The sequence below is a fragment of the Podarcis bocagei genome (genome assembly GCF_964188305.1).
Source record: "Podarcis bocagei genome assembly, chromosome: 16".
Taxonomy (NCBI): domain Eukaryota; kingdom Metazoa; phylum Chordata; class Lepidosauria; order Squamata; family Lacertidae; genus Podarcis; species Podarcis bocagei.
The window spans coordinates 9,805,153-9,829,311 of record NC_138142.1 but is presented as its reverse complement, the minus strand read 5'-3'; the positions used below and the strand labels follow the sequence as shown (position 1 = coordinate 9,829,311).

Below are 24,159 nucleotides of genomic sequence, written 5' to 3'. Positions count from 1 at the left end.
TGCATTAGATGTGCCATAGATGTGATCTTGCGGACACTGACTTTTATTAACAAGCACACAGCCACTAAAATGAATACCCCCCACTGCCCATGTATAGGATAACCTCCAACATTTCTCCAATGAAAATAGGGACGTCTAATAATGCAGCGGACGCTCGGGTTGCAAACGTGATCCATGCAGGATGCACGTTCGTAACCCGCAGTGTTCACAACCCTTAGCGGCGCATCTGCGCATGCGCGGGTTGCGATTTGGCGCTTCCGTGCATGCGCAAAGTGCGATTTTTCGCTTCTGTGCATGCGCGACCACCGAAACCCGGAAGTAACCTGTTTCGGTACTTCCGGGTTTCGGCGGTGCGCAACCCGAAAAAGTGCAACCTGAAGCGTCTGTAACCCGAGGTATATATATAGGATTGCTAGATGCTTACCCCCCCCTCACAGACACCTCCCTTTGCAGCAGTTCCAGGCAGGCAATAAAAAAATGGGAAGTTTCAGGAGCCTCTGAGGGTTCTCCCTGCCTCTTCTGGTTTTTGACAGTATGATTTACATAGCCATAAAACAAAAAGAAAAAGAAAAAAGCCACAGTCACCTGGGGCATCTGAATGCTCTAGCCCATTGTGTCTACATTGTGTAACTTCCAGCTGTTTGTGCCTCAGAGAGGACTTTGCTAGAACTGTTTGGACAGAGGCGGAAGAGATCATCTCTCACTGATTTGCGATGGGGCTATTTATTTATTTTTCCTTTTCAGCGGAGGACAGGTGTGTAATAGGTCACCAAATGTTTCCTCCTCTTGACTGTGAAAAGAATTACAGTGGGAAGAATTGTCCCTAAGCTAGTGATTAGGATACATTTATGGATGCCCAACCAAATTTAGAGATAGTTTATTCATTGACTATGAGGGTTGTGGCCAATTATGTTTTACTCAGAATGAAGCTGCTGAGTGACATTAATGGGCTGTTGTTTTTAATGGGACTACTCCTGAGTAGGGCTAACACTGAATGCCACTCTTTGTATTCCTCCCTTCAACCCGAAGGGTTATGATCATCACTACAATCACTGTAATGTACCACCCAGTGACTAACTGTGTTTTAAGTTTTTTTAATGTTTCGGATAGTGCTTACTATACATATACAGTGATACCTCGGGTTACAGATGTTTCAGGTTACAGACGCTTCAGGTTACAGACTCCGCTAACCCAGAAATAGTACCTCGAGTTAAGAACTTTGCTTCAGGATGACAACAGAAATCGCGCGGTGGCGGCACAGCGGCAGCAGGAGGCCCCATTAGCTAAAGTGGTGCTTCAGGTTAAGAACAGTTTCAGGTTAAGAACGGACCTCCAGAACGAATTAAGTACCGTACTTAACCTGAGGTACCACTGTATGTTGAATTCTGTATCAGTTTGTGCATTCTGTGTTGATCCCTGCTTCGATTGACTGAGAAGTATAGATATTTGTATATCGTTGTCATTAATTTGAATATCCTAATTTATATACTGCTTGATATATATATATATATATATATATATATATATATATATATATATATGCTTTCGTAGATTTTCACGGGTACAGGAATGCAGGTTTTGGTGTCTTCGGGTGTCTTCCCGTGTAAGAGTTGGGGTGTCTAGGCGACGTTTCGACGAGGTCTCACTCGTCATCTTCAGGCTGGCGAAGAAGCCGAAAGCACCAGCCTGAAGATGACGAGTGAGACCTCGTTGAAACGTCGCCTAGACACCCCAACTCTTACACGGGAAGACACCCGAAGACACCAAAACCTGCATATATATATATATATATACACACACACACACACACACACACATACACAGTGGCGTAGCGTGGGGGGTGCAGGGGGGGGCCGGCCGCACCGGGCGCAACATCTGGGGGTTAGGGTTAGGGGGCGCAAATCCACGGGTTAGGGGGCGCAAATCCATGGGTTAGGGGGCGCAAATTACTTGCCTTGCCCCGGGTGCTGACAACCCACGCTATGCCACTGTATATATATATATATATATATATATATATATATATATATATATGCATACACACACACACACACACACACACATATACAGCAAACACATATAGAGCAAAGAATACAAAAATGATACAAAATGTGTGTGTGTGTGGTGTGAGACTCTTAATCTCAGGTTTGTGGGTTCAAGCCCCATGTTGGGCAAAAGATTCCTTCATTGCAGGGAGTTGGACTAGCTGACCCTCACAGTCCCTTCCAGCTCTATGATTCTATGAGTTCATATCTATCTCTCCAAGCATCTATAATTTTATGTATTCTTTGTATATACAGTGGTACCTCGGGTTACATAAGCTTCAGGTTACAGACTCTGCTAACCCAGAAATATCACCTCGGGTTAAGAACTTTGCTTCAGGATGGGAACAGAAATTGTGCTCCGGTGGCGCAGCGGCAGCGGGAGGCCCCATTAGGTAAAGTAGTACCTCAGGTTAAGAACAGTTTCAGGTTAAGAATGGACCCCCGGAACGAATTAAGTACTTAACCCGAGGTACCACTGTATACTATACAGAACAATATTATTAATACTACTAATAATATACAAAGTTATATATTAATCAAATAAAACTTATCCAAGCAGTTAACGAGGAAGAATACAGAAAATGTGTGTGTGTGTGTAGGAATTTTACATTGTGTTTTGTATTTTTTTGTTTGTGTGTGTGTGAATAAACTATCCAGGATAACTACAAACTCACTTCTGGTCACAGGACAGGACGTAACAGGGTATTGTATCTTAAGTTCTTAGAGTATATCCATTGAAATTAATGGAGCTAACTTAGTCATGTGCATAAATTTCAATGGACCTACCAGGAGCGTGACTAATGTTGGACACAGTACACAAATCAATACAAAATTACAGTGTGTGCGTGCGTGTGCAAACAACCCACAGTCACCCTTGGCATCGTTTAATAGAGTGGCAGGTCAGGACTGTACAGGCAGACAACAACTCCTCTTCTTCCTCCTACATTTAGATTCCACCTTTTTGCCTATCCAGATCTCTCTCCGCCCCATTTCATCCTCACAACTGTGTTGTAGGTACTGCTGAAAGACAGTGACTGGCCCCAGGTTACCCGGTGAGATTTCTGACTGAGTGGGGATTTGAACTCGCCTCCCAGGCCCTCTTTGGGCCCTCTAGCCACAACAGTAATTCCCCAAGTATGTGCCACAGAAGAACTGCTAGTTCATTATCAGGCAATTAGCATTCAGCTGCTAAGAGAACCTGTGAGCAAGGCATCCAGCCTCAATTAGTTGCACTTAACTCCCACTGAAATGAATGTGAAAAGTTAATCATTATTAGTTTATGGGCCATCTATTTCAAGTGTGACTAACACTGCAATCCTATGCAGACTTACCAGGGAGTAAGACTCACGGAAATCAGTGGGACTTGCTTCTGAGTAGACAGTAAAAGGATTGTGCTGCAACTTAGCTTGGACCCAACTAACAATGGTTGACCATTATTTCTTAATAACACTACTACTAATAAAAAACCATTGTTGACCATAAAAACACCAGGACGAGCAGTGATGGTTCAGCACACCCTCCAACATTTCTTTGAGGAAAATAGGGACGTCCTAAGTAATAATAATAGAAGGGACGCAGGTGGCGCTGTGAGTTAGACCACAGAGTCTAGGACTTGCCGATCGGAAGGTCGGTGGTTCAAATCCCCGTGACGGGGTGAGCTCCCGTTGCTCGGTCCCTGCTCCTGCCAACCTAGCAGTTTGAAAGCACATCAGAGTGCAAGTAGATAAATAGGTACCACTCCGGCGGGAAGGTAAACGGCGTTTCCGTGCGCTGCTCTGGTTCGCCAGAAGCGGCTTAGTCATGCTGGCCACATGACCCGGAAGCTGTACGCCGGCTCCCTCGGCTAGTAAAGCGAGATGAGCACCGCAACCCCAGAGTCGGCCACGACTGGACCTAATGGTCAGGGGTCCCTTTACCTTTAAATAATAATAATAATAATTAAATTAAATTAAACAAATAAATAATTTTACTATTTATACCCCACCCATCTGATTAGGTTGCCCCTGCCACTCTGGGCAGCTTCCAACATATATAAAAACAGTAAACATTAAGAAACGTCCCTATACAGGGCTGCCTTCCGATGGCTTGGGGGGTCAGATAACTCCATACCCTCCAACATTTCTTTGATGAAAATAGAGACATCCTAAGGAAAGGTGAGACATTCCTGGATCAATTTAGAAACCGGGACGGTTTCTGTAAATCCGGAACTGTCCTTGAAAAATAGGGACACTTGGAGGGTCTGGATCAGGGCAAAGATCCATTCTAGTCCAGCCTCTTGTTTTCATAATGGCCAGCCAGACGCTTGTTGTTGTTGTTTAGTCGTTTAGCCGTGTCCAACTCTTTGTGACTCCATGGACCAGAGCACGCCAGGCACTCCTGTCTTCCACTGCCTCCCGCACTTTGGTCAAACTCATGCTGGTAGCTTCGAGAACACTTTCCAACCATCTTGTCCTCTGTCGTCCCCTTCTCCTTGTGCCCTCCATCTTTCCCAGCATCAGGATCTTTTCCAGGGAGTCTTCTCTTCTCATGAGGTGGCCAAAGTATTGGAGCCTCAGCTTCAGGATCTGTCCTTCCAGTGAGCACTCAGGGCTGATTTCCTTCAGAATGGAGAGGTTTGATCTTCTTGCAGTCCATGGGACTCTCCAGAGTCTCCTCCAGCACCATAATTCAAAAGCATCAATTCTTTGGCGACCAGCCTTCTTTATGGTCCAACTCTCACTTCCATGCTTATAGGAAGTTTAAAAGCAGGACCTGAGCTGAACACTCTTGTGATCCTCAGCATCTCGTATTTAGAGGCATAGTGTCTCCGACTTATTCCTTATTAAGGCTCCATCTGCTACAATTTCTGGAGTGAAGTCAATCCCTATGCTCAGGGAACTCTGAGAATTACAGCTCTATTAGGGAAACAGTTATCTCCTAAGAACTCTCAGCACCCTTAACAAACTACAGTTCCCAGGATTATGCGGTGGGCAAGGAAGGGGAGTCATGTCTGTTCAGGGTGGTATGTTTAGGACTGCAGTCTCAGTGGTGCAGAAAAGTGGGTTCCATTAAGGATAGGTAACCCACAACCATTACACACCCCAAATATTTAAAAATCATGTCCTATTACCATTTCAGAACTGCTGTTAAAGGCACAATTTGTAAGTACCTCCTCTAACAGAACCCTGGGGAACCTCTGCTGTAGATAAAAGAACGTTTAGAAGATCACAGTCACCCTCGGACAAAAGAGGAATAACTGTACACCTGGCATTAGCTCACCTTTGTTCAGTGTGAATCAGAGGCATTGCTGCTTAATTTGTGGGATGGGACACGTTATGCTCAACGAGCCTGTGGTAGCTTGTTACCCAGTTATATAATACAATCAGTGACGTAATGGAGGAAAAGCGGGAAACAATGTTCATGGAGCACGGGACATCATTGGACATCCATGATCTTGGATGAGTTCCACTAGGGACTTTTGGGGGCTTCATGCAAGCTAAGATACTTCTGTGGCTGTTGGGTGACTCTTCTTTGGCTAGGCTAATAGTTATGGGGGTGGGAAGGTGCTGGTTAATGCTTAATTTCAGGGATGGAGGGTCCTCCAGATATTTTAGGACTTCAGGTGCTATGAGTGGCAGACAGGGGCAAAACAACCTAATACCCTCCAAGATTTTTCAGATGTAAATAGAGACATCCTATTCCACATTGGGATGCGGGTGGCCCTGTGGTGTAAACCATTGAGCCTTGGACTTGCTGATCGGAAGGTCAGTGGTTTGAATCCCCGCGACGGGGTGAGCTCCCGTTGCTCGGTCCCAGCTCCTGCCAACCTAGCAGTTCGAAAGCACATCAAGTGCAAGTAGATAAATAGGTACCAATCTGGCGGGAAGGTAAACGGCATTTCCGTGCGCTGCTCTGGTTTCGCCAGAAGCGGCTTAGTCTTGCTGGCCACATACCCGGGAAAACTGCGGACAAACGTCGGCTCCCTCAGCCAGTAAACTGAGATGAGCGCTGCAACCCCAGAGTCATTCGCGACTGGACTTTACCTAAAAAGGGGTCCTTTACCTTTTTATTCCACATCAGGGAGCTTCTGCGCTTGATCTCGCTGCACACGTTGACGTCATATACACATCTACATCAGTCACCTTGAGCCAATTACAACCTCATCAGGAACATACCAGAGAGGAAATCCGAGTGAACTCAATGGGACTTAGTTCTAAGTAAAAATACTTGGGGATGCAGCATAAGGCTGCACAGTCTGTACCCAGTTACCTGGGAATAAGCTCCATTGAATACAGTAGGACTTCTCAGATGGCGTATTGCATTTTTAAAAGCTCCTTTGGATTTCCCCCCGAAAACCAAACAAACTTTCTACAAGTAGAAAACTAGCAGAACAGTACGTCTACCCTGAGGTGCTAGCTTGCTACTTGCAGTGGCTTTTATTTTTTTGTCTATACTTTGCTTCTCTCTCTTTCTCTCAAAGGAACGTTTAAAAACGGCATCTTCATGACTACATGGAATTGGCAGAAATGACTGGCAGAATCCGAGACCAGGGAGAAGAGTCGGTGGAAGAAGACTGGAAGAAGACTATCTACAGAAATACTGTAAAATTAATGAATGTTAAATGGACGTTGGACTGAAAATAAGTGGTGTTAGTAATAAGATTAATAAGAATATGTAAATTTGGATTGATAATGACGGAAATTATATTTCTATTAGAGTTCAAGATGTTGAGTAAGGTTAAAAGACAGAGGGTAAGGATTTGCTGAACTAAATATTTGAACTGGAATACAAAAAGGGAGGTGCGAGGAGGTCAAGAAACTAGTGAACAAAATACAATACATGGAGATGTAATCTCTTTTTCTTTTCCTTTTTTTTTGGGTGGATTTATTGGGGCTTGTAATGATTTTTTTTATTTTGTTAGCTGTCTTTTTGTTGAATTTCTGCACTCTTTTTATTTTTGTAACTCTTTGTTTTATGTATTTTATGTTTAAAACTTGTTTAAAATTTGTTTACTAAACCTTAATAAATATTATTATATATATAAAAAATAAAAACGGCATCTTCAGCCCACATCAGCCCACTCCAGCCTACCATCTTGGGATTCTACCAAGAATAACCTGCATTTTCAAGGTGGCGCTACAGCACCCTGCTCAAGAATGACCTGTAGACTCAGCTGTGTTTCTCAGTGGCCCAGCCTTGTCCGCTCTTTGCAACTGTCCCTCTGTCCCTGCAAAAAAGCCAAAATTAAACTCAAACACTGGGGTGGTTGCCAGTTTACAAAGGAAGTAGCAGCTGAATACGCAAAGCTTGACTTAAAGCCTCTGTTTAGCCTCAGGGGCATCAGTCAACAAATATTTGGAGAAGAGAAAGAGCATCAAAGACAGCAAGGATGGACAGTTATATATGCAGCAGTAACTGAAAGGGTTGAAAGAGTGCAATTCTAGCTCACAGCCAGAATCTGAAAGCCAGGTCGATGTCTGCTACACTCCAGAGTTGTTTTATGGTGGTGACTCCCTGTTTGTGAAAAGGCCTCACTGGTCCATCTGCTTTTGTTGTTGTTATCAATAATAATAATGGGCATTAATAATAATAATAATAATAATAATAATAATAATAATAATAATAATAATAATAATAAATAATAATAATAATAATTTATAATAATAATAATTATTTATACCCCGCCCTCCCCAGCCAAGGCCGGGCTCAGGGCAGCTAACAAGTAATAATAAAAACAAGTTGAATGAATACAACTTAAAAACAAGATTAAAATACAACATTAAAATATTGAAACATTAAAATATTAAAATGCAGCCTCATCACAGGGGGAGAAAGGAAAAAGGAAAAGGAAAAAAGAAAGAGGGGGAGGAGAAGGGAATCAAATTGGCTCCAAGCCAAAGGCCAGGCGGAACAACTCTGTCTTACAGGCTCTGCAAAAAGAAATCAGATCCTGCAGGGCCCTGGTCTCATGAGCCAGAGCATTCCACCAGGCCGGGGCCAGTGTTGAAAAGGCCCTGGCTCTGGTTGAAGCTAATCTAACTTCCTTAGGGCCTGGGACCTCTAGGGTGTTGCTATTTATGGACCTTGAGGCTCTCCATGGGGTATACCGGGAGAGGCGGTCCCGTAGGTACAAGGGTCCTAGGCTGTGAAGGACTTTAAAGGTCAAAACCAGCACCTTAAACCTGACCCTGTACTCCACTGGGAGCCAGTGCAGCTTGAAAGCACTGGGTGAATATGCTCCCATGGCAGAGACCCCGTGAGGAGCCTCGCTGCAGCATTCTGCACCCGCTGGAGTTTCTGGGACAGCTTCAAGGGCAGCCCTGCGTGGAGCGGATTACAGTAGTCAAGCCTGGAGGCGACCGTCGCATGGATCACTGTGGCCAGGTCGGGGCGGGAAAGGTAAGGGACCAACTGCTTGATGCGGCGAAGGTGGAAAAATGTCGCCTTGGCTGTTGCTGTAACCTGCGTCTCCATGGAAAGGGAGGCGTCAAGGATTACACCCAAACTTTTTAAGAGATATTGCGAAGCTCTCTCTCTCTCTCTCTCTCTCTCTCTCTCTCTCTCTCTCTCTCTCTCTCTCTCTGTGTGTTTTAAGGGGACCATTTCAGACTATTTGATCCTAAGGATTTCCTAAATCAGAACTCCTTTTCCAGTTGAAGATACTTGTGGTTTATTGTTTGTTTGGCTGGTTTATTTGATATCCCCACCCCGCCACCCTGCTTTGAATTAAAATCAATGGGAGTGAAAGCAATTATGGAAAATAACTGAAGCTTGAAGAGGGATGATTTGTAACACAAGGGAAACAAAACGTGAAAATAAACAAATCAGAATTTGATGAAATTTATATATAAAAAAAACAGAATTGGCTTAAACTGAGAAATGGCATCCTGGGCATTGAATTCAGGATGGAGAGGCTCGAGTTCAAATCCCCAGCTTCACTCCCCGGATGACCCTGGACCACTCACTACCTCTTAAGCCAAGCTACCTCCCCGGAGGCTGAGTTCACAAGTCCCATAATACTGTGCATGTATTTTCTTTCCTGGGTTGTTAATGTCAGGAGTTCAGCCTACACTCGAGTAGGACCCTGGCAGAGACACATGCCCGACTCGCATGCTCTCTCCCTCCTGGTCGATCGTTCGGGAGCTTCAAAAGCTTTCTTCAGCCTGAACATCACAGCGACTGATGCCAACCGACACCAGCACACTTAGGGATCCGCAGAGTTTGCGCATCATGCGTGACAGACCTCAGCAACTCAGCATTTTGGCTAATCTACTTTATTTACATATAAACATACACGGAGCACTGCAACATGGCTCCCTCTCTAGACAGCAAAGAGAAAAAGAAGAAAGGACAATAGTCGCACTTCACGGAAGACAGTAACACAAACATCCTGTCTCCGTCACTTCCCACTCTGTGGAGTCAAAACATATACCGTCATGTGAAAGACAAAAATACCATGACTGCAATCATGGAGCAGGAATTCTAACAGTTAATCCATGTTAATGGTAAGCTCCGGCACCTCCTTTTTTCAAAAGAAAAATAGCACTGTATATGTCGTACTACTAGCACTCAGGGCCATTCAGTGAAGCTGGATGTGGGAAGATTCAGCACAGACCAAAGAAAAGTTTTTCACGCAGTGCACAGATAAAGCATGAAACTCATACAAGAGGTAGCGAGAGGCACCAATTTTGATGGTTTTCAAAGAGGATTTTATTTACTTTTTTGAACAAAATTTATATACTGCTTGATTGCTTGTTTTTGTTTGTTTGTTTGTTTTTTAAATCCTCTAAGCAGATTGGACAAATTCACCTGACCCGGTAAAGTTTAGGCAAATTCATAGAGGTTAAGGCTATTGATGACTACTTGCCACAATTGCTATGTTCTCCCTCCCTTGTCAGACACAGTATGCCCCTGAATCACATCCAGGGAGAATACTGTTAAATTCAGGTGCTGCTTATAGAACCATTGCAGAGTTGAAAGGGGTCCCAGGGTCATCTAGTCTGACCCGCTGCAATTCAGCTTTCTCATGGACATCTGGTTGGCCCCTGTGAGAACACAGGGTTCGATCCAATGTTCTTTCTATTCCAGAGATGACCCACTGGACTTAATGGGTCTGACTAACCTACGAACATTCATTTTGATGATTCTTTGCTGAGTAGAACTTAGTTGGATACAACCAGGAGCGCTGGACTCAATGGGCCCTTGGGCTGATCCAGCAAGGCTCTTCTTATGTTCCCTGACTCAAGACTGAGACAGCTTCCTCGAGTCCTAGTCCACTTTAACAATGTGATCTAGCACCACCCTGCATGTCTGGAACATTGAGTCTGGGAATTTAGTAAGGGAGGGAGGTTCATGCATGTGCGTGTGCGCGCACGTGTGCACGTTAGTGTGTGTGTGCATGACAAGCTTCTAACGCGACAAGCAATTTGGAGAACAGAAGAGCTCCTATAAACCAGATAATCCAATTTGTCCCCTCACTCCAGTGTCATCTTCTGGGAGAGCTGCAAATTCAGTTGCAGGGCCGTCTTACCCATAGGTGCTAGGGGTGGGGGCACCCGGGCGCGGGGCTCTCAGGGGCACCAGGCCGAGAGTCTGGGGCCAGAGAGTTGAGTCTGGGGAAGAGCCCGCCCGTCGGTCGGAGTGCCGTGGTAGACTCTTCTGCTGCAGGCAGCTCTGCGTTGTGAGTTCGGGGGCAACCAAGCCAGCAAGATGCTGAGGTGGCTGGCCAGCTCCGTCCTCCTGCGCGCCTGGGACTGGGCAACCCGTGGGGGGGGGCTCCAGGTGGATCTTTGCACCCCAGCACTGCATATGCTTAAGACAGCTGCTCACAATATGCATTTGCCAAGAGATTTTCCTCGATTCCAAAAGGTTCTGGAAGGCAAAACAGGAGCAAACAGGTGCTGCAAGTGCAACAGGCAGAGAACATTCAGTTTTTATTACTTAAGAACTAGTCTTGTTCTCAACCAACTAAGATGGTGGTGGAAGAGGAAGTGTTGCTTAGCAACCAGGCTGGGTTTACTGAGGTACCACATACGCTAATTGGTTGTGTAGTTCTGAGGGAGTTTTCCTGTGTATATCTGGTTGATAAACACAGTACAAGACCTGAGGTTAGACAGATAAAAACCCTCTGTTCTTTCCCACAGAAATAATGCAGGTTTTTCCCCAGCGGTGTTATTAGGGTATATTTTCTCTCTGGGCACTATGTTATTTAAGGGATTTAGCTCATAATAGGGGCATCACGAGTGGTTTGCTACCCTTAAACCTCTGCTGTGATGAGGCAGGAAAAAGTTTGACCTGACTCACACCCCTTGTGAACTAATTACATCATTAAATTAATGAATTGGGTACCAGCCTGGAGGTGTCCTTGATCTCAGGAATTCACTAAGTGACATGGGTTGTACAGTATGTACCCAAGACAAGGCTTCTGGATTCTAAAAGATGAATAGAGAATCACAGGATGAGAGAAGAGAAGAGGCTGGAATATCTGAGAAGGCACATGACTTCCCCCCAAAGAATCCTGGGAACTCTGGTTTGTTAAGGGTGCTGGGAATTGTAAATTGCAGTTCCTAGGACTCAAGGGGTGTGTATGTGTGTGTGTGTAGCTACTTGGTTCAGTTTTATGGTGTGAAAAGCGCTGGCAGTAGGAACCAGAGGTAGAGCAGTCATTTGTCCTGCTGTAAAGAGGGCCGTCTTCTGTTTCAGGGACAGGGAAACCTTTCCCAAGCTTGAGGGCAGAGCCAGAGGCAAAATGTGTGCAGGGCCAGAGGTAGGAAAAGGGGATGGGGTGGAGCACATGGATGCCACTGTACCATAGTCAACATCTCGGTCGTGCAAAAGCCAGAGGTTTCGATGCACATACAGCTCTCCATCCAGGCAAGAAAGAAGCATTCTCACAGCTTGAGAAGCACATCCTGGTCGGGAAACAGAACTGGGAGGTGGGGGGGCCTGGGGAGGAGGCACGTCTTGGGGAGAGTCCTGTGGGTCTGCAAGAGAGGCCTGAGACTCTGTTTGTAGGACTGTCATAGAGTGGACTCTGTTTATAGGAGTCCTCTATTGGAAGGTGTATTGGACCATCACAGTGCCTGAAGACAGGTCATGTATCCACAGCAGTGACCAGAGTAGAATTGACCTCTGGGAGGACCGCAGAGAGAATGTCAGGAGTCCAGGTTCCCAGCTTGATAACGCAGTAAGCGTAGCTAATTAAAAAGGAGGATTTATTGCAAAAACAATCAGGTAGCTCCGGACGGCTCTAACAAAGCCTCCAGCATCATTACTCAAGATGACCCTTCTGAAGACTCCTTCCAGCGTCTCCAACAGATATTGCACTTATGACCCTTACGTCTCTTGTTTTGCTTCCTGTCTAACAACCCTCCCATTCGCCGACTCCTCAGACTTATTGGATCAGCTCCAACCTCTTCCAGTTCTGAGAGGCTGTCTCTGCGTTTATTTGCACCTGATTGTGCTTCCGGCAAGCTTTGGCTGTGTTCTAGCCTGCTCTTAGCTCCTGCCTTATCAGCCTCTCCATCAAGGTCAGGAAGAGCTGAAGTCTGCAGCTGCTGGCTCTCCCCTGTCTGACTAACATCAAAGCCTCCCTGTTCCTGGCTGCTTTCTGCCATTGGCTGCAAACCTTCGCTTGGAGCTGGCTCGTTCCTGACAGAGAAGAAATGCCATGGTGTATCTGCATCAGCACAACTGGAGGCCATCCTCTGCCCCAGCTGCAACAAAACTTGTCTCTCCCATATTGGTCTCCACAGCCATAGCAGGCTCTCCAACAGTTTGACGTTGCCCCTGATGGCACATTCTTCCTTTGTCTCCCAAGACAGATGGATGCCAACAGCGATGGGCAGAATTGTTCAGGACAAGCCTGGCTTACGGATAAAGAACCTTCAGAAGGCAGAACAAGAGGGACCTCGGAGTTGACCATGCATAGTGAGTCCATGGACCGGTGACCGAGAAGTATGCCTTGCACTTCTATTTAGATTATAACAATCCTTTCTAAATTTGTGGCTATGCCTATAAATTAGCACCTGCAAGTTGCTGCCTTCCTTGGTCCTCTTTTGAAGGTGAATTACAGGTGCCCACCTGACAGCGCTTGGCGGGGAATGGCAGGCTCAAACCTGGAGCCATACCTGGCAACATGATGCCTCTAGCTGCAGAGACAGCACCCAGGAAGCCACCTGATATTGAATTGGTTCATTGAGCTCAGTGTTGCCTACTCTGACCGACAGCAGCTCTCCAGGGTTTCTAGGCAGGGGACATTCCAAGCTCTGCCTGGAGATGCTCCTTAAGGAAGCCTGGAGATGCTGTGCACTGCATCTGGCGGGCAGGAGAAAGGACATCTGTTGTATGTTTGTGCAATTATATTATAGTATGATTGAGTAAGACTGCTTGGCTATAACAAGACTGCTGCATCAGGTATGTTCAGACCATGCCCTGGGACCCAGGGCTGAGCTGCACTTCATCCAGTTGAAACATGTGATTTCCGCCAAAGAATCCTGGGCATAGTAGTTTGCTTCTCGCCGAGCTAAAATTCTCAGCATCCTTAACACACTATAGTTTGCAGGATTATTTGGGGAAAGTCATGTGCTTTAAACATATGATGCATATACAGCCTTCGAAAGCAATGTCACGCTCCTGTGTGATGACGCGTTCAAGGAGAAAACCAGAGGTTACAAGGAGTTGAAAATTCTGGAAAGATAAATGGCCATTCTGTCATCCTGACATCATCCCATCAATTTTGTGTGACCTTATGAGAAATTAGGCGCCGTGGAGAGAAGGCCACCTGCCGCAGGTAGAATGTAACCAGAGTTATGTCATCTGCAGAGATTTTATTTTGCGATACCACCCACGAAGCAGGTCATGATGAGGCTGGGAAGGGGAATGTGGCCCACAATCACAAATTACAGAGTATGATGATTCTGATTCACAAGGACTTTTAATCAGATAACAAAGAGAGAGCAAAACAGCCCTGCCCTGCCCTGCTCAGGATAAATATTTTGAGCAGACTTTGGGGCCCCAGGAAGTCTGGGATGTTCAGTCACTTCCAGTATTTATCTTTTGTGTGTGTTTGCAGTTCTCTTTTTAAAACAGCTGCAACAGAAACCCTGAGTCTTCTGGCTCCTGGGGTGCTCATCCCAACCAATCAGGGATTGCTCATTAAGAATGATGGTGTCCTGCTTTCACGTAGCCAATCAGAGCAGATGGTGCTTCCTGCCCTCACTCTGAATGTAGGATGCAACATGGCCAATTACGGTACATCTTGTTATCTAAAATAACAATAATCCTGTGGGAGGTGTTTATTGTTTTGTTTGTTACTATGTTGTGTGTGTTTTTGTGTTTTTATATTGTAGACCACCTGTGATCCTAGGATGAAGGCCGGTATAGAAATGTATTAAATAATAATAATGTTCACATCCTAAAGCCTATTCAGAGTGAGGTCAGGAGGATTTTTTTGTTTCGCAGTCCTCCAAAAATGGGGTGCGCGACAGAAAGAGGTATTCCACAGAGGTAAAAGCTTTTCGAAAAGGCCACCCACCTGCTTCCTCTCATCTCTACTGCAAAGTCACTCAGGTAGTGACATCATTTGTATAGCCAATTAAGAGCTATTTTATGCAGTACAGTGGTACCTTGGGTTAAGAACTTAATTCATTCTGGAGGTCTGTTCTTAACCTGAAACTGTTCTTAACTTGAGGTGCCACTTTAGCTCATGAGACCTCCCGCTGCCACTGTGCCGCCGCCGCACAATTTCTGTTCTCATCCTGAAGCAAAGTTCTTAACCCGAGGTACTATTTCTGGGTTAGCGGAGTCTGTAACCTGAAGCGTATGTAACCTGAAGTGTCTGTAACCCGAGGTACCACTGTATGGTGTAGTGGTTACTATCAGACCAGGACCTGGGAGCACAGGGTTTAAATCCCTGCTCAGTCATGAGACTCACTGGGTGACCCTGGGCCCATCACTGCCTCTCAGCATAACCCTACCTTACAGGGTTCTTGTGAAGATAAAATGGGGAGAAGGGGAACAGTGTACACGATCTTCAGCTCCTTAGAGAGAGAGATGGAATAGAAATGCAAAATCTATTTATTTATTTGCCTTAATGATGGACTTGCATTGTTTTCACCACCACCCCTTTTCTGTCAGGCAACAGGGGAAGGGTGGGGGTGGGAAATAGGATGGCAAACGATCACTTCCTAGACCTTATGCATTGTTATTATTTTAAGCACTAAATAGGATGATAAAAGATAAATTGGAACCAACTAGGGAAGTTTGAAATCCATGGCAACATCTACAAGGCTTTCTTATTGCAAAATTTAACAGGAGCCCAGACAGCAGGTCAAAGTGGGGGGTTGTATAATTTAAGGAAGAGTAGCGGGGAGCAGAAACACTTTAGGAAGTGATCTAAAGGCTGCTAGATTAAGCACTGTAAGATACCATCTTGGCTGCTGTCAGCACTGGCACTTAATTGACTTTGGGTTGCTAGACCTGTTTGTGGCAGTGGTGATGAGTTGTCATCTTAGAAGAGTGATCCGAGCTGTCGTGACAGAAATGAGCACCTCACATCCATTCCCTCCAGTATTTCTCCAATGAAAATAGGGCCGTCCTCGGACTTCCGGGTTGACGCGATCTGGAAATGGCGGATTCCCTCCGAGCTGCGGAGGGAATCGGCTCTACTGAGGACGGGTCTTTGCTGCGCCGGCGACGCGGGGACCCTTAAAAACCACAGGCGCGGAAGCCTGCGGACTGAAGACTCGGCGGGTGCCTTAAGTGCCCCCCCTGATCCACGAAGAGCCTTTTTAAAGGCTGCGGAGAGGATACGGGGGTGGCGTGGCACTGAGAGTCGACCGCTACCTCGGTGGAGCGAAGCCGCGAGCCATGACCAGAGAGCGCTGACTTTCTTCCTTGAAAATCTGGACTGAAAGAATTACCCGTGAGTAAGACGGATTGGGACTTTAAAAATTTTACCCTGAATTGGAGACGACCGGGGGGTGTGCTAAAAGGAAGTCCGCACCCCCCCCCCTGCAGACGATCTAAGCAACGACATAAGAGCTAAGCTGGAGAGCCTACCCTTGGTGGGGTGAGTTAAAAAGGACACTAACTTTCAAGATTTAGCTAAAGGAAATTTTGTGCTGGAGAGTGGAGTTTTGGAGACCCTCTTTATGTTTTAAACAACCCCCCCCTCCCGGGCTCGGGAACGTCCTGCCTTTGTGCCTGTGTAAGAGCTGCGGAGTTTGACAGCTGTCAAAGCTGCCAAACGGGCAGTTTAAAGTGGAAAAATCACTATCTAAGATCCCTCTGGATTAAGACGAGTTATAATTGAGTTAAAATTGTTGGAAACAAAGTAATAATAATAAGCTAAAGGACTGTTGGAGAAAAGACTAATAAGTAACCAGATTCCCCCTAGGGGGAATTCTGTGAAACTACAATGGATACAATGGCTGTGGATGGAAAGTTACTAGTGGAAATCGAAAGGATGTTTCAATTGGTGGGAATCTTACAAGAGCAGAGCTTAGCCATGAATAAACAACTTATCACTATGACCTTGGGAACAGGCAACTCTGCTGTTTGTATTGAGGACCTGAATGAGAAAGAATCCACAGCTGAATGGGAAACAATGTCTACAGAGGTGGAAGAGACTAAACAAGAAAAAGAGAAAGTAACCTTGGGAAGCAACAACCAAAAGCTGACATCTGTGGAACACAAGCAAGGAGACTCTGGGAACATATCTACCACAAGTCTGCGAAAGATGCAGAAGAAGAAGGAGGAGGTTCTGGGACAATATGGAATACAGGAACTTAAAATAAAGAAATATGATTGGGGCCTCCGTTTGGACTTTGATTTTGAAGATACAGGCTTTGTGGAAATACTCCAGCAGTTGCTTTCAAATCTCCTTGTGGGAAGAGAATATGCTTTGATGGTGAAAGATCTTTTTCCAGACTCGACGACTGACATAAAGGACTACCAACAAGACCGGCGGAGAGGGACTGAAAGAGACTTGAAAGCCTCGGACGTGAGGAACCCAGGCTGAGAATCTTGACTTTGGATTTTTATTGGGAAGGGACAAAAACCGGGGATGGGAGGGAGGGAAGAGGAGATTCTTAAAAACTCTTAAGACTTTCAGGTTTGGTTAATATGACTTTTAATCAAGATAAAATGAAAAATCGATGGAAGAGAACTTAAGTCCAACTTAGGAAAATCAATTTTTTTATTAGAAAAGAGGTAATAAAATGAATAAGATGGTTAAGAGGAGAAATACCAACTTGCTGATATAATCTTGGGAATTGGGATGCACGAGGGGGGGGTGGGGGGAAGTCAGGGAACAAGGTTATGAAACGAGGATCTGCTGAATTTATACATGTTTGTGTCTTGTGTTATTTTTGTGTCTGTATTGTCTTTATAAAAGCGGAAAACCCAATAAAAATTTTATAAAAAAAAAGAAAAAAAAGAAAATAGGGCCGTCCTCTCAGGAGCTGACCAAACCATCAAGTCCCTTGTTATGTACTGAGGTTCTCACCCTGGGCCAGCAGGGGGATACTGTAGATAGTTATGCAAATAAGGGATCGAAAGTGACATTCAGTGATTGGATAGTTTTAGAAAATTGTTACAGTTACATTGTACTGGAGCTCTATATAAGTAGGCTGACTGAACCCTTCAGTTCAGTTCTGTCCTGGCCTGGGAATAAACAAGAGCTGTTTGAAGAATCGCTGTGCCGTCTGATATGTTCACCCACAACTTAACATCCCTGGATTCCTTTAACGGAATACCTTTCACATAGGGATGGCGAGAGCGTTCCCCCATCCCTATCACCTGAACCAGAGCCTATCCGCAACCTTACAAGTTGTGACGATTTGCTACGCGGCAGGTGAAACCCAAATGGCACCAGCCAATCAGCCAAGTGGGGAAAATTCTTGCCGTGCCCCTGTCCCAACGACAGACAACACACAACAGCATAGCAAGGTCAAGCGCACTGCCCTAAAAATAGAGAGAGGTGGACGGGTGTTCTGAATGCAATCACCGAAAGAGGAAGCTCTGGGTCACGTGCATGGGCATAAATAGGTCCCTCTAAACAGTTTGGACTGCGTCCCATGGCCAGATTGCACCCAGCTTCAAGGGACCTACCAATCGGGTGTTGTGGCTGACCAGTTGTACCCACCCACAACACAGGGTGTCAGTTTTCCAGGTCTCACCGCAATACGTGCCCTCTTTAAGGGAGGACCCGATTTCTCTCCCCCTGTACAGACATTTCCTAAAAGAACAGGCAAACACCACACTTTCCTATACAGGGCTGCTTTCAGATGTCTTCTAAAGGTTGTATAGTTACTTCTCTTCTTGGCTAGGGAGGTCGTATAACTCCATATCATCCAAAATTTATCCAAAGAAGATAGGGACGTCTTAAGGAAAAGTGGGGCATTCCAGGGTCAAATCAGAAACCGGGACAGCTTCTGTAAATCCGGGGCTGTCTCTAGAAAATAGGAACACTTGGAGGGTCTGCTCATCTAAAACTTGGCATATCACGCACACACACGGGGCCTTGCCCCGGCACAAATGGTGGGTGGGGGACCCTGTTAAGGACGGCATCTTTCTTCAAGAGCCACCGATGGTGACATTGGCCCCAAATCCAAATTTTGTCAGAGCCCAAGGCTTTCCAACCAGTGCCATTCTCCTGCCCTGCATAATGGTTTCTAATGAAGTTGGAATCTGCACACTGTTGCGTAACTAACTGATGAGTAAAAGTGGTGCAGTATCCGCAACATTAGCCTGACAAGGGAGGGCCCCTGCGCTGCAATGTGACATCACCACGCAGGAAACGGGTCACCCTTTCCATGTCATGAGCCTGACATCATCTTGCCACCTGAGCAGGCCCAGGTTGCTGCTCTGCACTCATCACTGTCCAGAGGCACCAGCTTGTGAGGATGATTGAGGGGCGGGGCAACTGTAGTGGAAATGCAGAAGACACTTGTATTTCGAGGAGTTAGGTGGCATGTCCCTTTCCCTTTAACATCCCCAGTTTGATTCTCATGTTTCACACACCTGTTGGGAGTTTCTTGGGTTCTTCTGTGTTGCAAGCGCTGTCTGGATGCCCGGCTGCAGGTAGTGGGAGACTCTCAGCCGCTCTGTATTACAGTGGTGCCCCGCAAGACGAATGCCTCACAAGACGGAAAACCCGCTAGACGAAAGGGTTTTCCGTTTTGGAGGTGCTTCGCAAAACGAATTTCCTATGGGCTTGCTTCGCAAGACGAAAATGTCTTGCGAGTTCCTGCGGGTTTTTTCCCCTCCCCCCCCTTTCCCAAGCCACTAAGCCGCTTAACAGCTGATCCGGTAAGCCGCTTATCAGCTGATCCGCTAAGCCGCTTAACAGCTGATCCGCTAAGCCGCTTATCAGCTGATCCGCTAAGCCGCTAAGCCGCTAAACCGCTTATCAGCTGATCCGCTAAGCCCGCTAAGCCGCTAATAGCGATAATTCGCTAAGCCGCTAATAGGGTTGCTTCGCAAGACGAAAAAACCGCAAGACGAAGAGACTCGTGGAACGGATTCTTTTCGTCTTGCGAGGCACCACTGTAGTTCCATCTCAGGGTCCTGGGCTAATCATGAGTAATTCCAGGTGCACTTGATTACATCAAGGCAGGCTATAAAAGCCATAGGTGGGAGGGGCCCGGTGAGCTTCTGCCCAGATCAAAGGACCTGATGCTGGGAGACCGATGATCCGGGTCTTTCTCCTGCTGCTCTACCTGGGGCTCCAGGCGGCGATTGGGTAGCCCCTGTCGGGTATGTTTTATGTTATGTTTTGTATGCCTGCTGTTTATTTGTTAATAAAAATGTTTTGGTTCCCCTTCCATCTCCTCATTCCTTTTGTCCTGATATCCTTGGAAAGAACTGCTGCATTTGGCAGCACAGCAACATAGTGCTCATGATGTTAGGCCGTTGGGAACTTGGGGTGGAGCCGAACATGGCGGCAGCGCAGCTTCAATGGCCAGCAGCTCCTCTTCCACTTCCTCTTGGTACCACCTCCAGTGAGAGGCTGCTTCAACCATCCTTCCCCTCTGTGGCAGCAGGAGAAGGAGGAGGCGGCCACTGGAGCCATGCCATGCTCAGCTCTGTGCTTTTGGGACATTGGGGGAGGGCCAGCACCCACCACAAAAATATTTTTTGGGGGGAGAGTGAAGGGCTTGGCCCCCAGGAGCTGGTGCCCCTGCTTCCCCTAGAGGCCCACTGGATGCCTTTCTGAGGTCCACAAACAGCAGCTGAGTGTAGTAGCTCTTTCCTCTCTTGTGAACTTCAGCTGCTGGTGTTCAAAGGCATGATCTCTCTCCTCCTAGATATAATATGGTAAAAAGGTAAAGGTAAAGGACCCCTGGATGGTTAAGTCCAGTCAAAGGCGACTATGGGGTTGCGGCACTCATCTCACTTTCAGGCCAAAGGAGCCAGCATTTGTCCACAGCTTTCCGGGTCATGTGGCCAGCAGGACTAAACCGCTTCCGGCACAACGGAACACTGCGACGGAAACCAGAGTGCGCAGTATTATAAGAATTTTAAGGTCTTTTATATATATATATATATAATGAATGTTCATAAATGTGCCAAGCAAACACATACATTTATATATGAACCACATGCCTGAAACCCACAGAAAAAGTCTTGAAACCATTTGACCTCAAATATTTCTCTGCAAGATTGAAGGAAATGGGAAGCTTCCCCATTGTGTCTTTGTTTACAAGTCCTGCCTCAAGGGCACATTTAAGATATGAATAGGGTGAGCCTGTGACCTGGATTCAGGAATTAAGCAGTTATAATAACAAAAGCCCCTTCATGGATCACTGCCTTGCCGTGGCGAAGGGGCTTGAAGAACTCAGAGAAGCTATGAACTACGCCAAGCAGGGCACACAAGATGAACAGGTCATAGTGGAGAGTTTGGACCAAACGTGATCCACCTGGAGGAGGAACCGGCAAACCACTCCAGTATCCTTGCCAAGAAAACAACATGGACAAATACAACAGGCATATAAAAGTTATGACGCTGGAAGATGAGCCCCTCAGGTCGGAAGGCGTCCAACATGCTACTGGGGAAGAGCGGAGGGCAAGTACAAGTAGATCCAGAGCTGATGAAGCGGCTGGGCCAAAGCCGAAAGGACGCTCAGTTGCGGATATGCCTGGAAGCGAAAGGAAAGTCCAATGCTGTAAAGAAAAATATTGCATAGGAACCTGGAATGTAAGAACCATGAACCTGGGTAAGTTGGAGGTGGTCAAAAATGAGATGGCAAGAATAAATATTGACATCCTGGGCATCAGTGAACTAAAATGGACGGGAATGGGTGAATTCAGTTCGGATGACCATCACATCTACTACTGTGGGCAAGAAACCTGTAAAAGAAATGGAGTGGCCCTCATAGTCAACAAAAGAGTGGCGAAAGCTGTACTGGGATGCAATCTCAAAAATGATAGAATGATCTCGATACGAATCCAAGGCAGACCTTTTAACATCACAGTAATCCAAGTGTATGCACCAACCACTGGTGCTGAAGAAACTGAAATTGACCAATTCTATGAAGACTTACAACACCTTATAGAAGTGACACCAAAGAAGGATGTTCTTCTCATTATAGGGGATTGGAATGCTAAAGTAGGGAGGCAAGAGATAAAAGGAACAACTGGCAAGTTTGGCCTTGGAAATCAAAACGAAGCAGGGCAAAGGCTAATAGAGTTCTGTCAAGAGAACAAGCTGGTCATCACAAACACGCTTTTCCAACAACACAAGAGACGACTCTACACATGGACATCACCAGATGGGCAGCATCGAAATCAGATTGATTATATTCTCTGCAGCCAAAGATGGAGAAGCTCTATACAGTCAGCAAAAACAAGACCTGGAGCTGACTGTGGCTCAGATCATCAGCTTCTTATAGCAAAATTCAAGCTTAAACTGAAGAAAGTAGGAAAAACCACTGGGCCGGTAAGATACAATCTAAGTCAAATCCCTTATGAATACACAGTGGAAGTGAGGAACAGGTTTAAGGATTTAGATTTGGTGGACAGAGTGCCTGAAGAACTATGGATGGAGGCTCGTAACATTGTACAGGAGGCAGCAACGAAAACCATCCCAATGAAAAGGAAATGCAAGAAAGCAAAGTGGCTGTCCAACGAGGCCTTACAAATAGCGGAGGAGAGAAGGCAAGCAAAATGCGAGGGAGATAGTGAAAGATACAGGAAATTGAATGCAGATTTCCAAAGAATAGCAAGGAGAGACAAGAAGGCCTTCTTAAACGAGCAATGCAAACAAATAGAGGAAAACAACAGAATGGGAAGAACCAGAGATCTGTTCAAGAAAATTGGAGATATGAAAGGAACATTTCGTACAAAGATTACCATAATAAAGGACAAAAGTGGTAAGGACCTAACAGAAGCAGAAGACATCAAGAAGAGGTGGCAAGAATACACAGAGGAATTATACCAGGAAGATATGGATGTCTCGTACACCCCAGGTAGTGTGGCTGCTGACCTTGAGCCAGACATCCTGGAAAGTGAAGTCAAATGGGCCTTAGAAAGCACTGCAAATAACAAGGCCAGTGGAAGTGATGGTATTCCAGCTGAACTATTTAAAATTTTAAAAGATGATGCTGTTAAGGTGCTACACTCAATATGCCAGCAAATTTGGAAAACTCAGCAGTGGCCAGAAGATTGGAGAAGATCAGTCTACATCCCAATCCCAAAGAAGGGCAGTGCCAAAGAATGCTCCAACTACCGCACAATTGCACTCATTTCACACGCTAGCAAGGTTATGCTTAAAATTCTACAAGGAAGGCTCAAGCAGTATGTGGATCGAGAACTCCCAGAAGTGCAAGCTGGATTTAGAAGAGGCAGAGGAACCAGAGACCAAATTGCAAACATGCGCTGGATTATGGAGAAAGCTAGAGAGTTCCAGAAAGACATCTACTTCTGCTTCATTGACTATGCAAAAGCCTTTGACTGTGTCGACCACAGCAAACTATGGCAAGTTCTTAAAGAAATGGGAGTGCCTGATCACCTCATCTGTCTCCTGAGAAATCTCTATGTGGGACAAGAAGCTACAGTTAGAACTGGATATGGAACAACTGATTGGTTCAAAATTGGGAAAGGAGTACGACAAGGCTGTATTTTGTCTCCCTGCTTATTTAATTTATATGCAGAATACATAATGCGAAAGGCTGGGCTGGATGCATCCCAAACTGGAATTAAGATTGCTGGAAGAAATATCAACAACCTCAGATATGCAGATGACACAACCTTGATGGCAGAAAGTGAGGAGGAATTAAAGAACCTTTTAATGAGGGTGAAAGAGGAGAGCGCAAAATATGGTCTGAAGCTCAACATCAAAAAAACGAAGATCATGGCCACTGGTCCCATCACCTCCTGGCAAATAGAAGGGGAAGAAATGGAGGTAGTGAGAGATTTTACTTTCTTGGGCTCCATGATCACTGCAGATGGTGACAGCAGCCACGAAATTAAAAGACGCCTGCTTCTTGGGAGAAGGGCAATGACAGGCCTAGACAGCATCTTGAGAAGTAGAGATGTCACCTTGCCAACAAAGGTCCGTATAGTTAAAGCCATGGTTTTCCCAGTAGTGATGTATGGAAGTGAGAGCTGGACCATAAAGAAGGCTGATCGCCGAAGAATTGATGCTTTTGAATTATGGTGCTGGAGGAGACTCTTGAGAGTCCCATGGACTGCAAGAAGATCAAACGCATCCATTCTTAAGGAAATCAGCCCTGAGTGCTCACTGGAAGGACAGATTGTGAAGCTGAGGCTCCAGTACTTTGGCCACCTCATGAGAAGAGAAGACTCCCTGGAGAAGACACTGATGCTGGGAAAGATGGAGGGCACAAGGAGAAGGGGGCGACAGAGGACAAGATGGTTGGATAGTGTTTTCGAGGTTACCAGCATGGGTTTGACCAAACTGCGGGAGGTAGTGGAGGACAGGGGTGCCTGGCGTGTTCTGGTCCATGGGGTCACGAAGAGTCGGACACGACTAAACGACTAAACAACAACAACAATAACAAAAGAGTAGCCAAAACCCAGGTAATGCAATCAGGTAATATGCCAGACAGGAGATAAACAACACACTCAGGATTCTGTTTTAGATCTGTGATGTATATCTGCTGGAGACCAC

General features: G+C 45.8%; 1 protein-coding gene across 1 annotated transcript in view; it reads right to left on the bottom strand.

The window, feature by feature from the left end:
• MMP17 (matrix metallopeptidase 17) overlaps positions 1-24,159 on the bottom strand; it is a 273,972-nt gene that overhangs the window by 82,831 nt on the left and 166,982 nt on the right. The window lies entirely within an intron of this gene.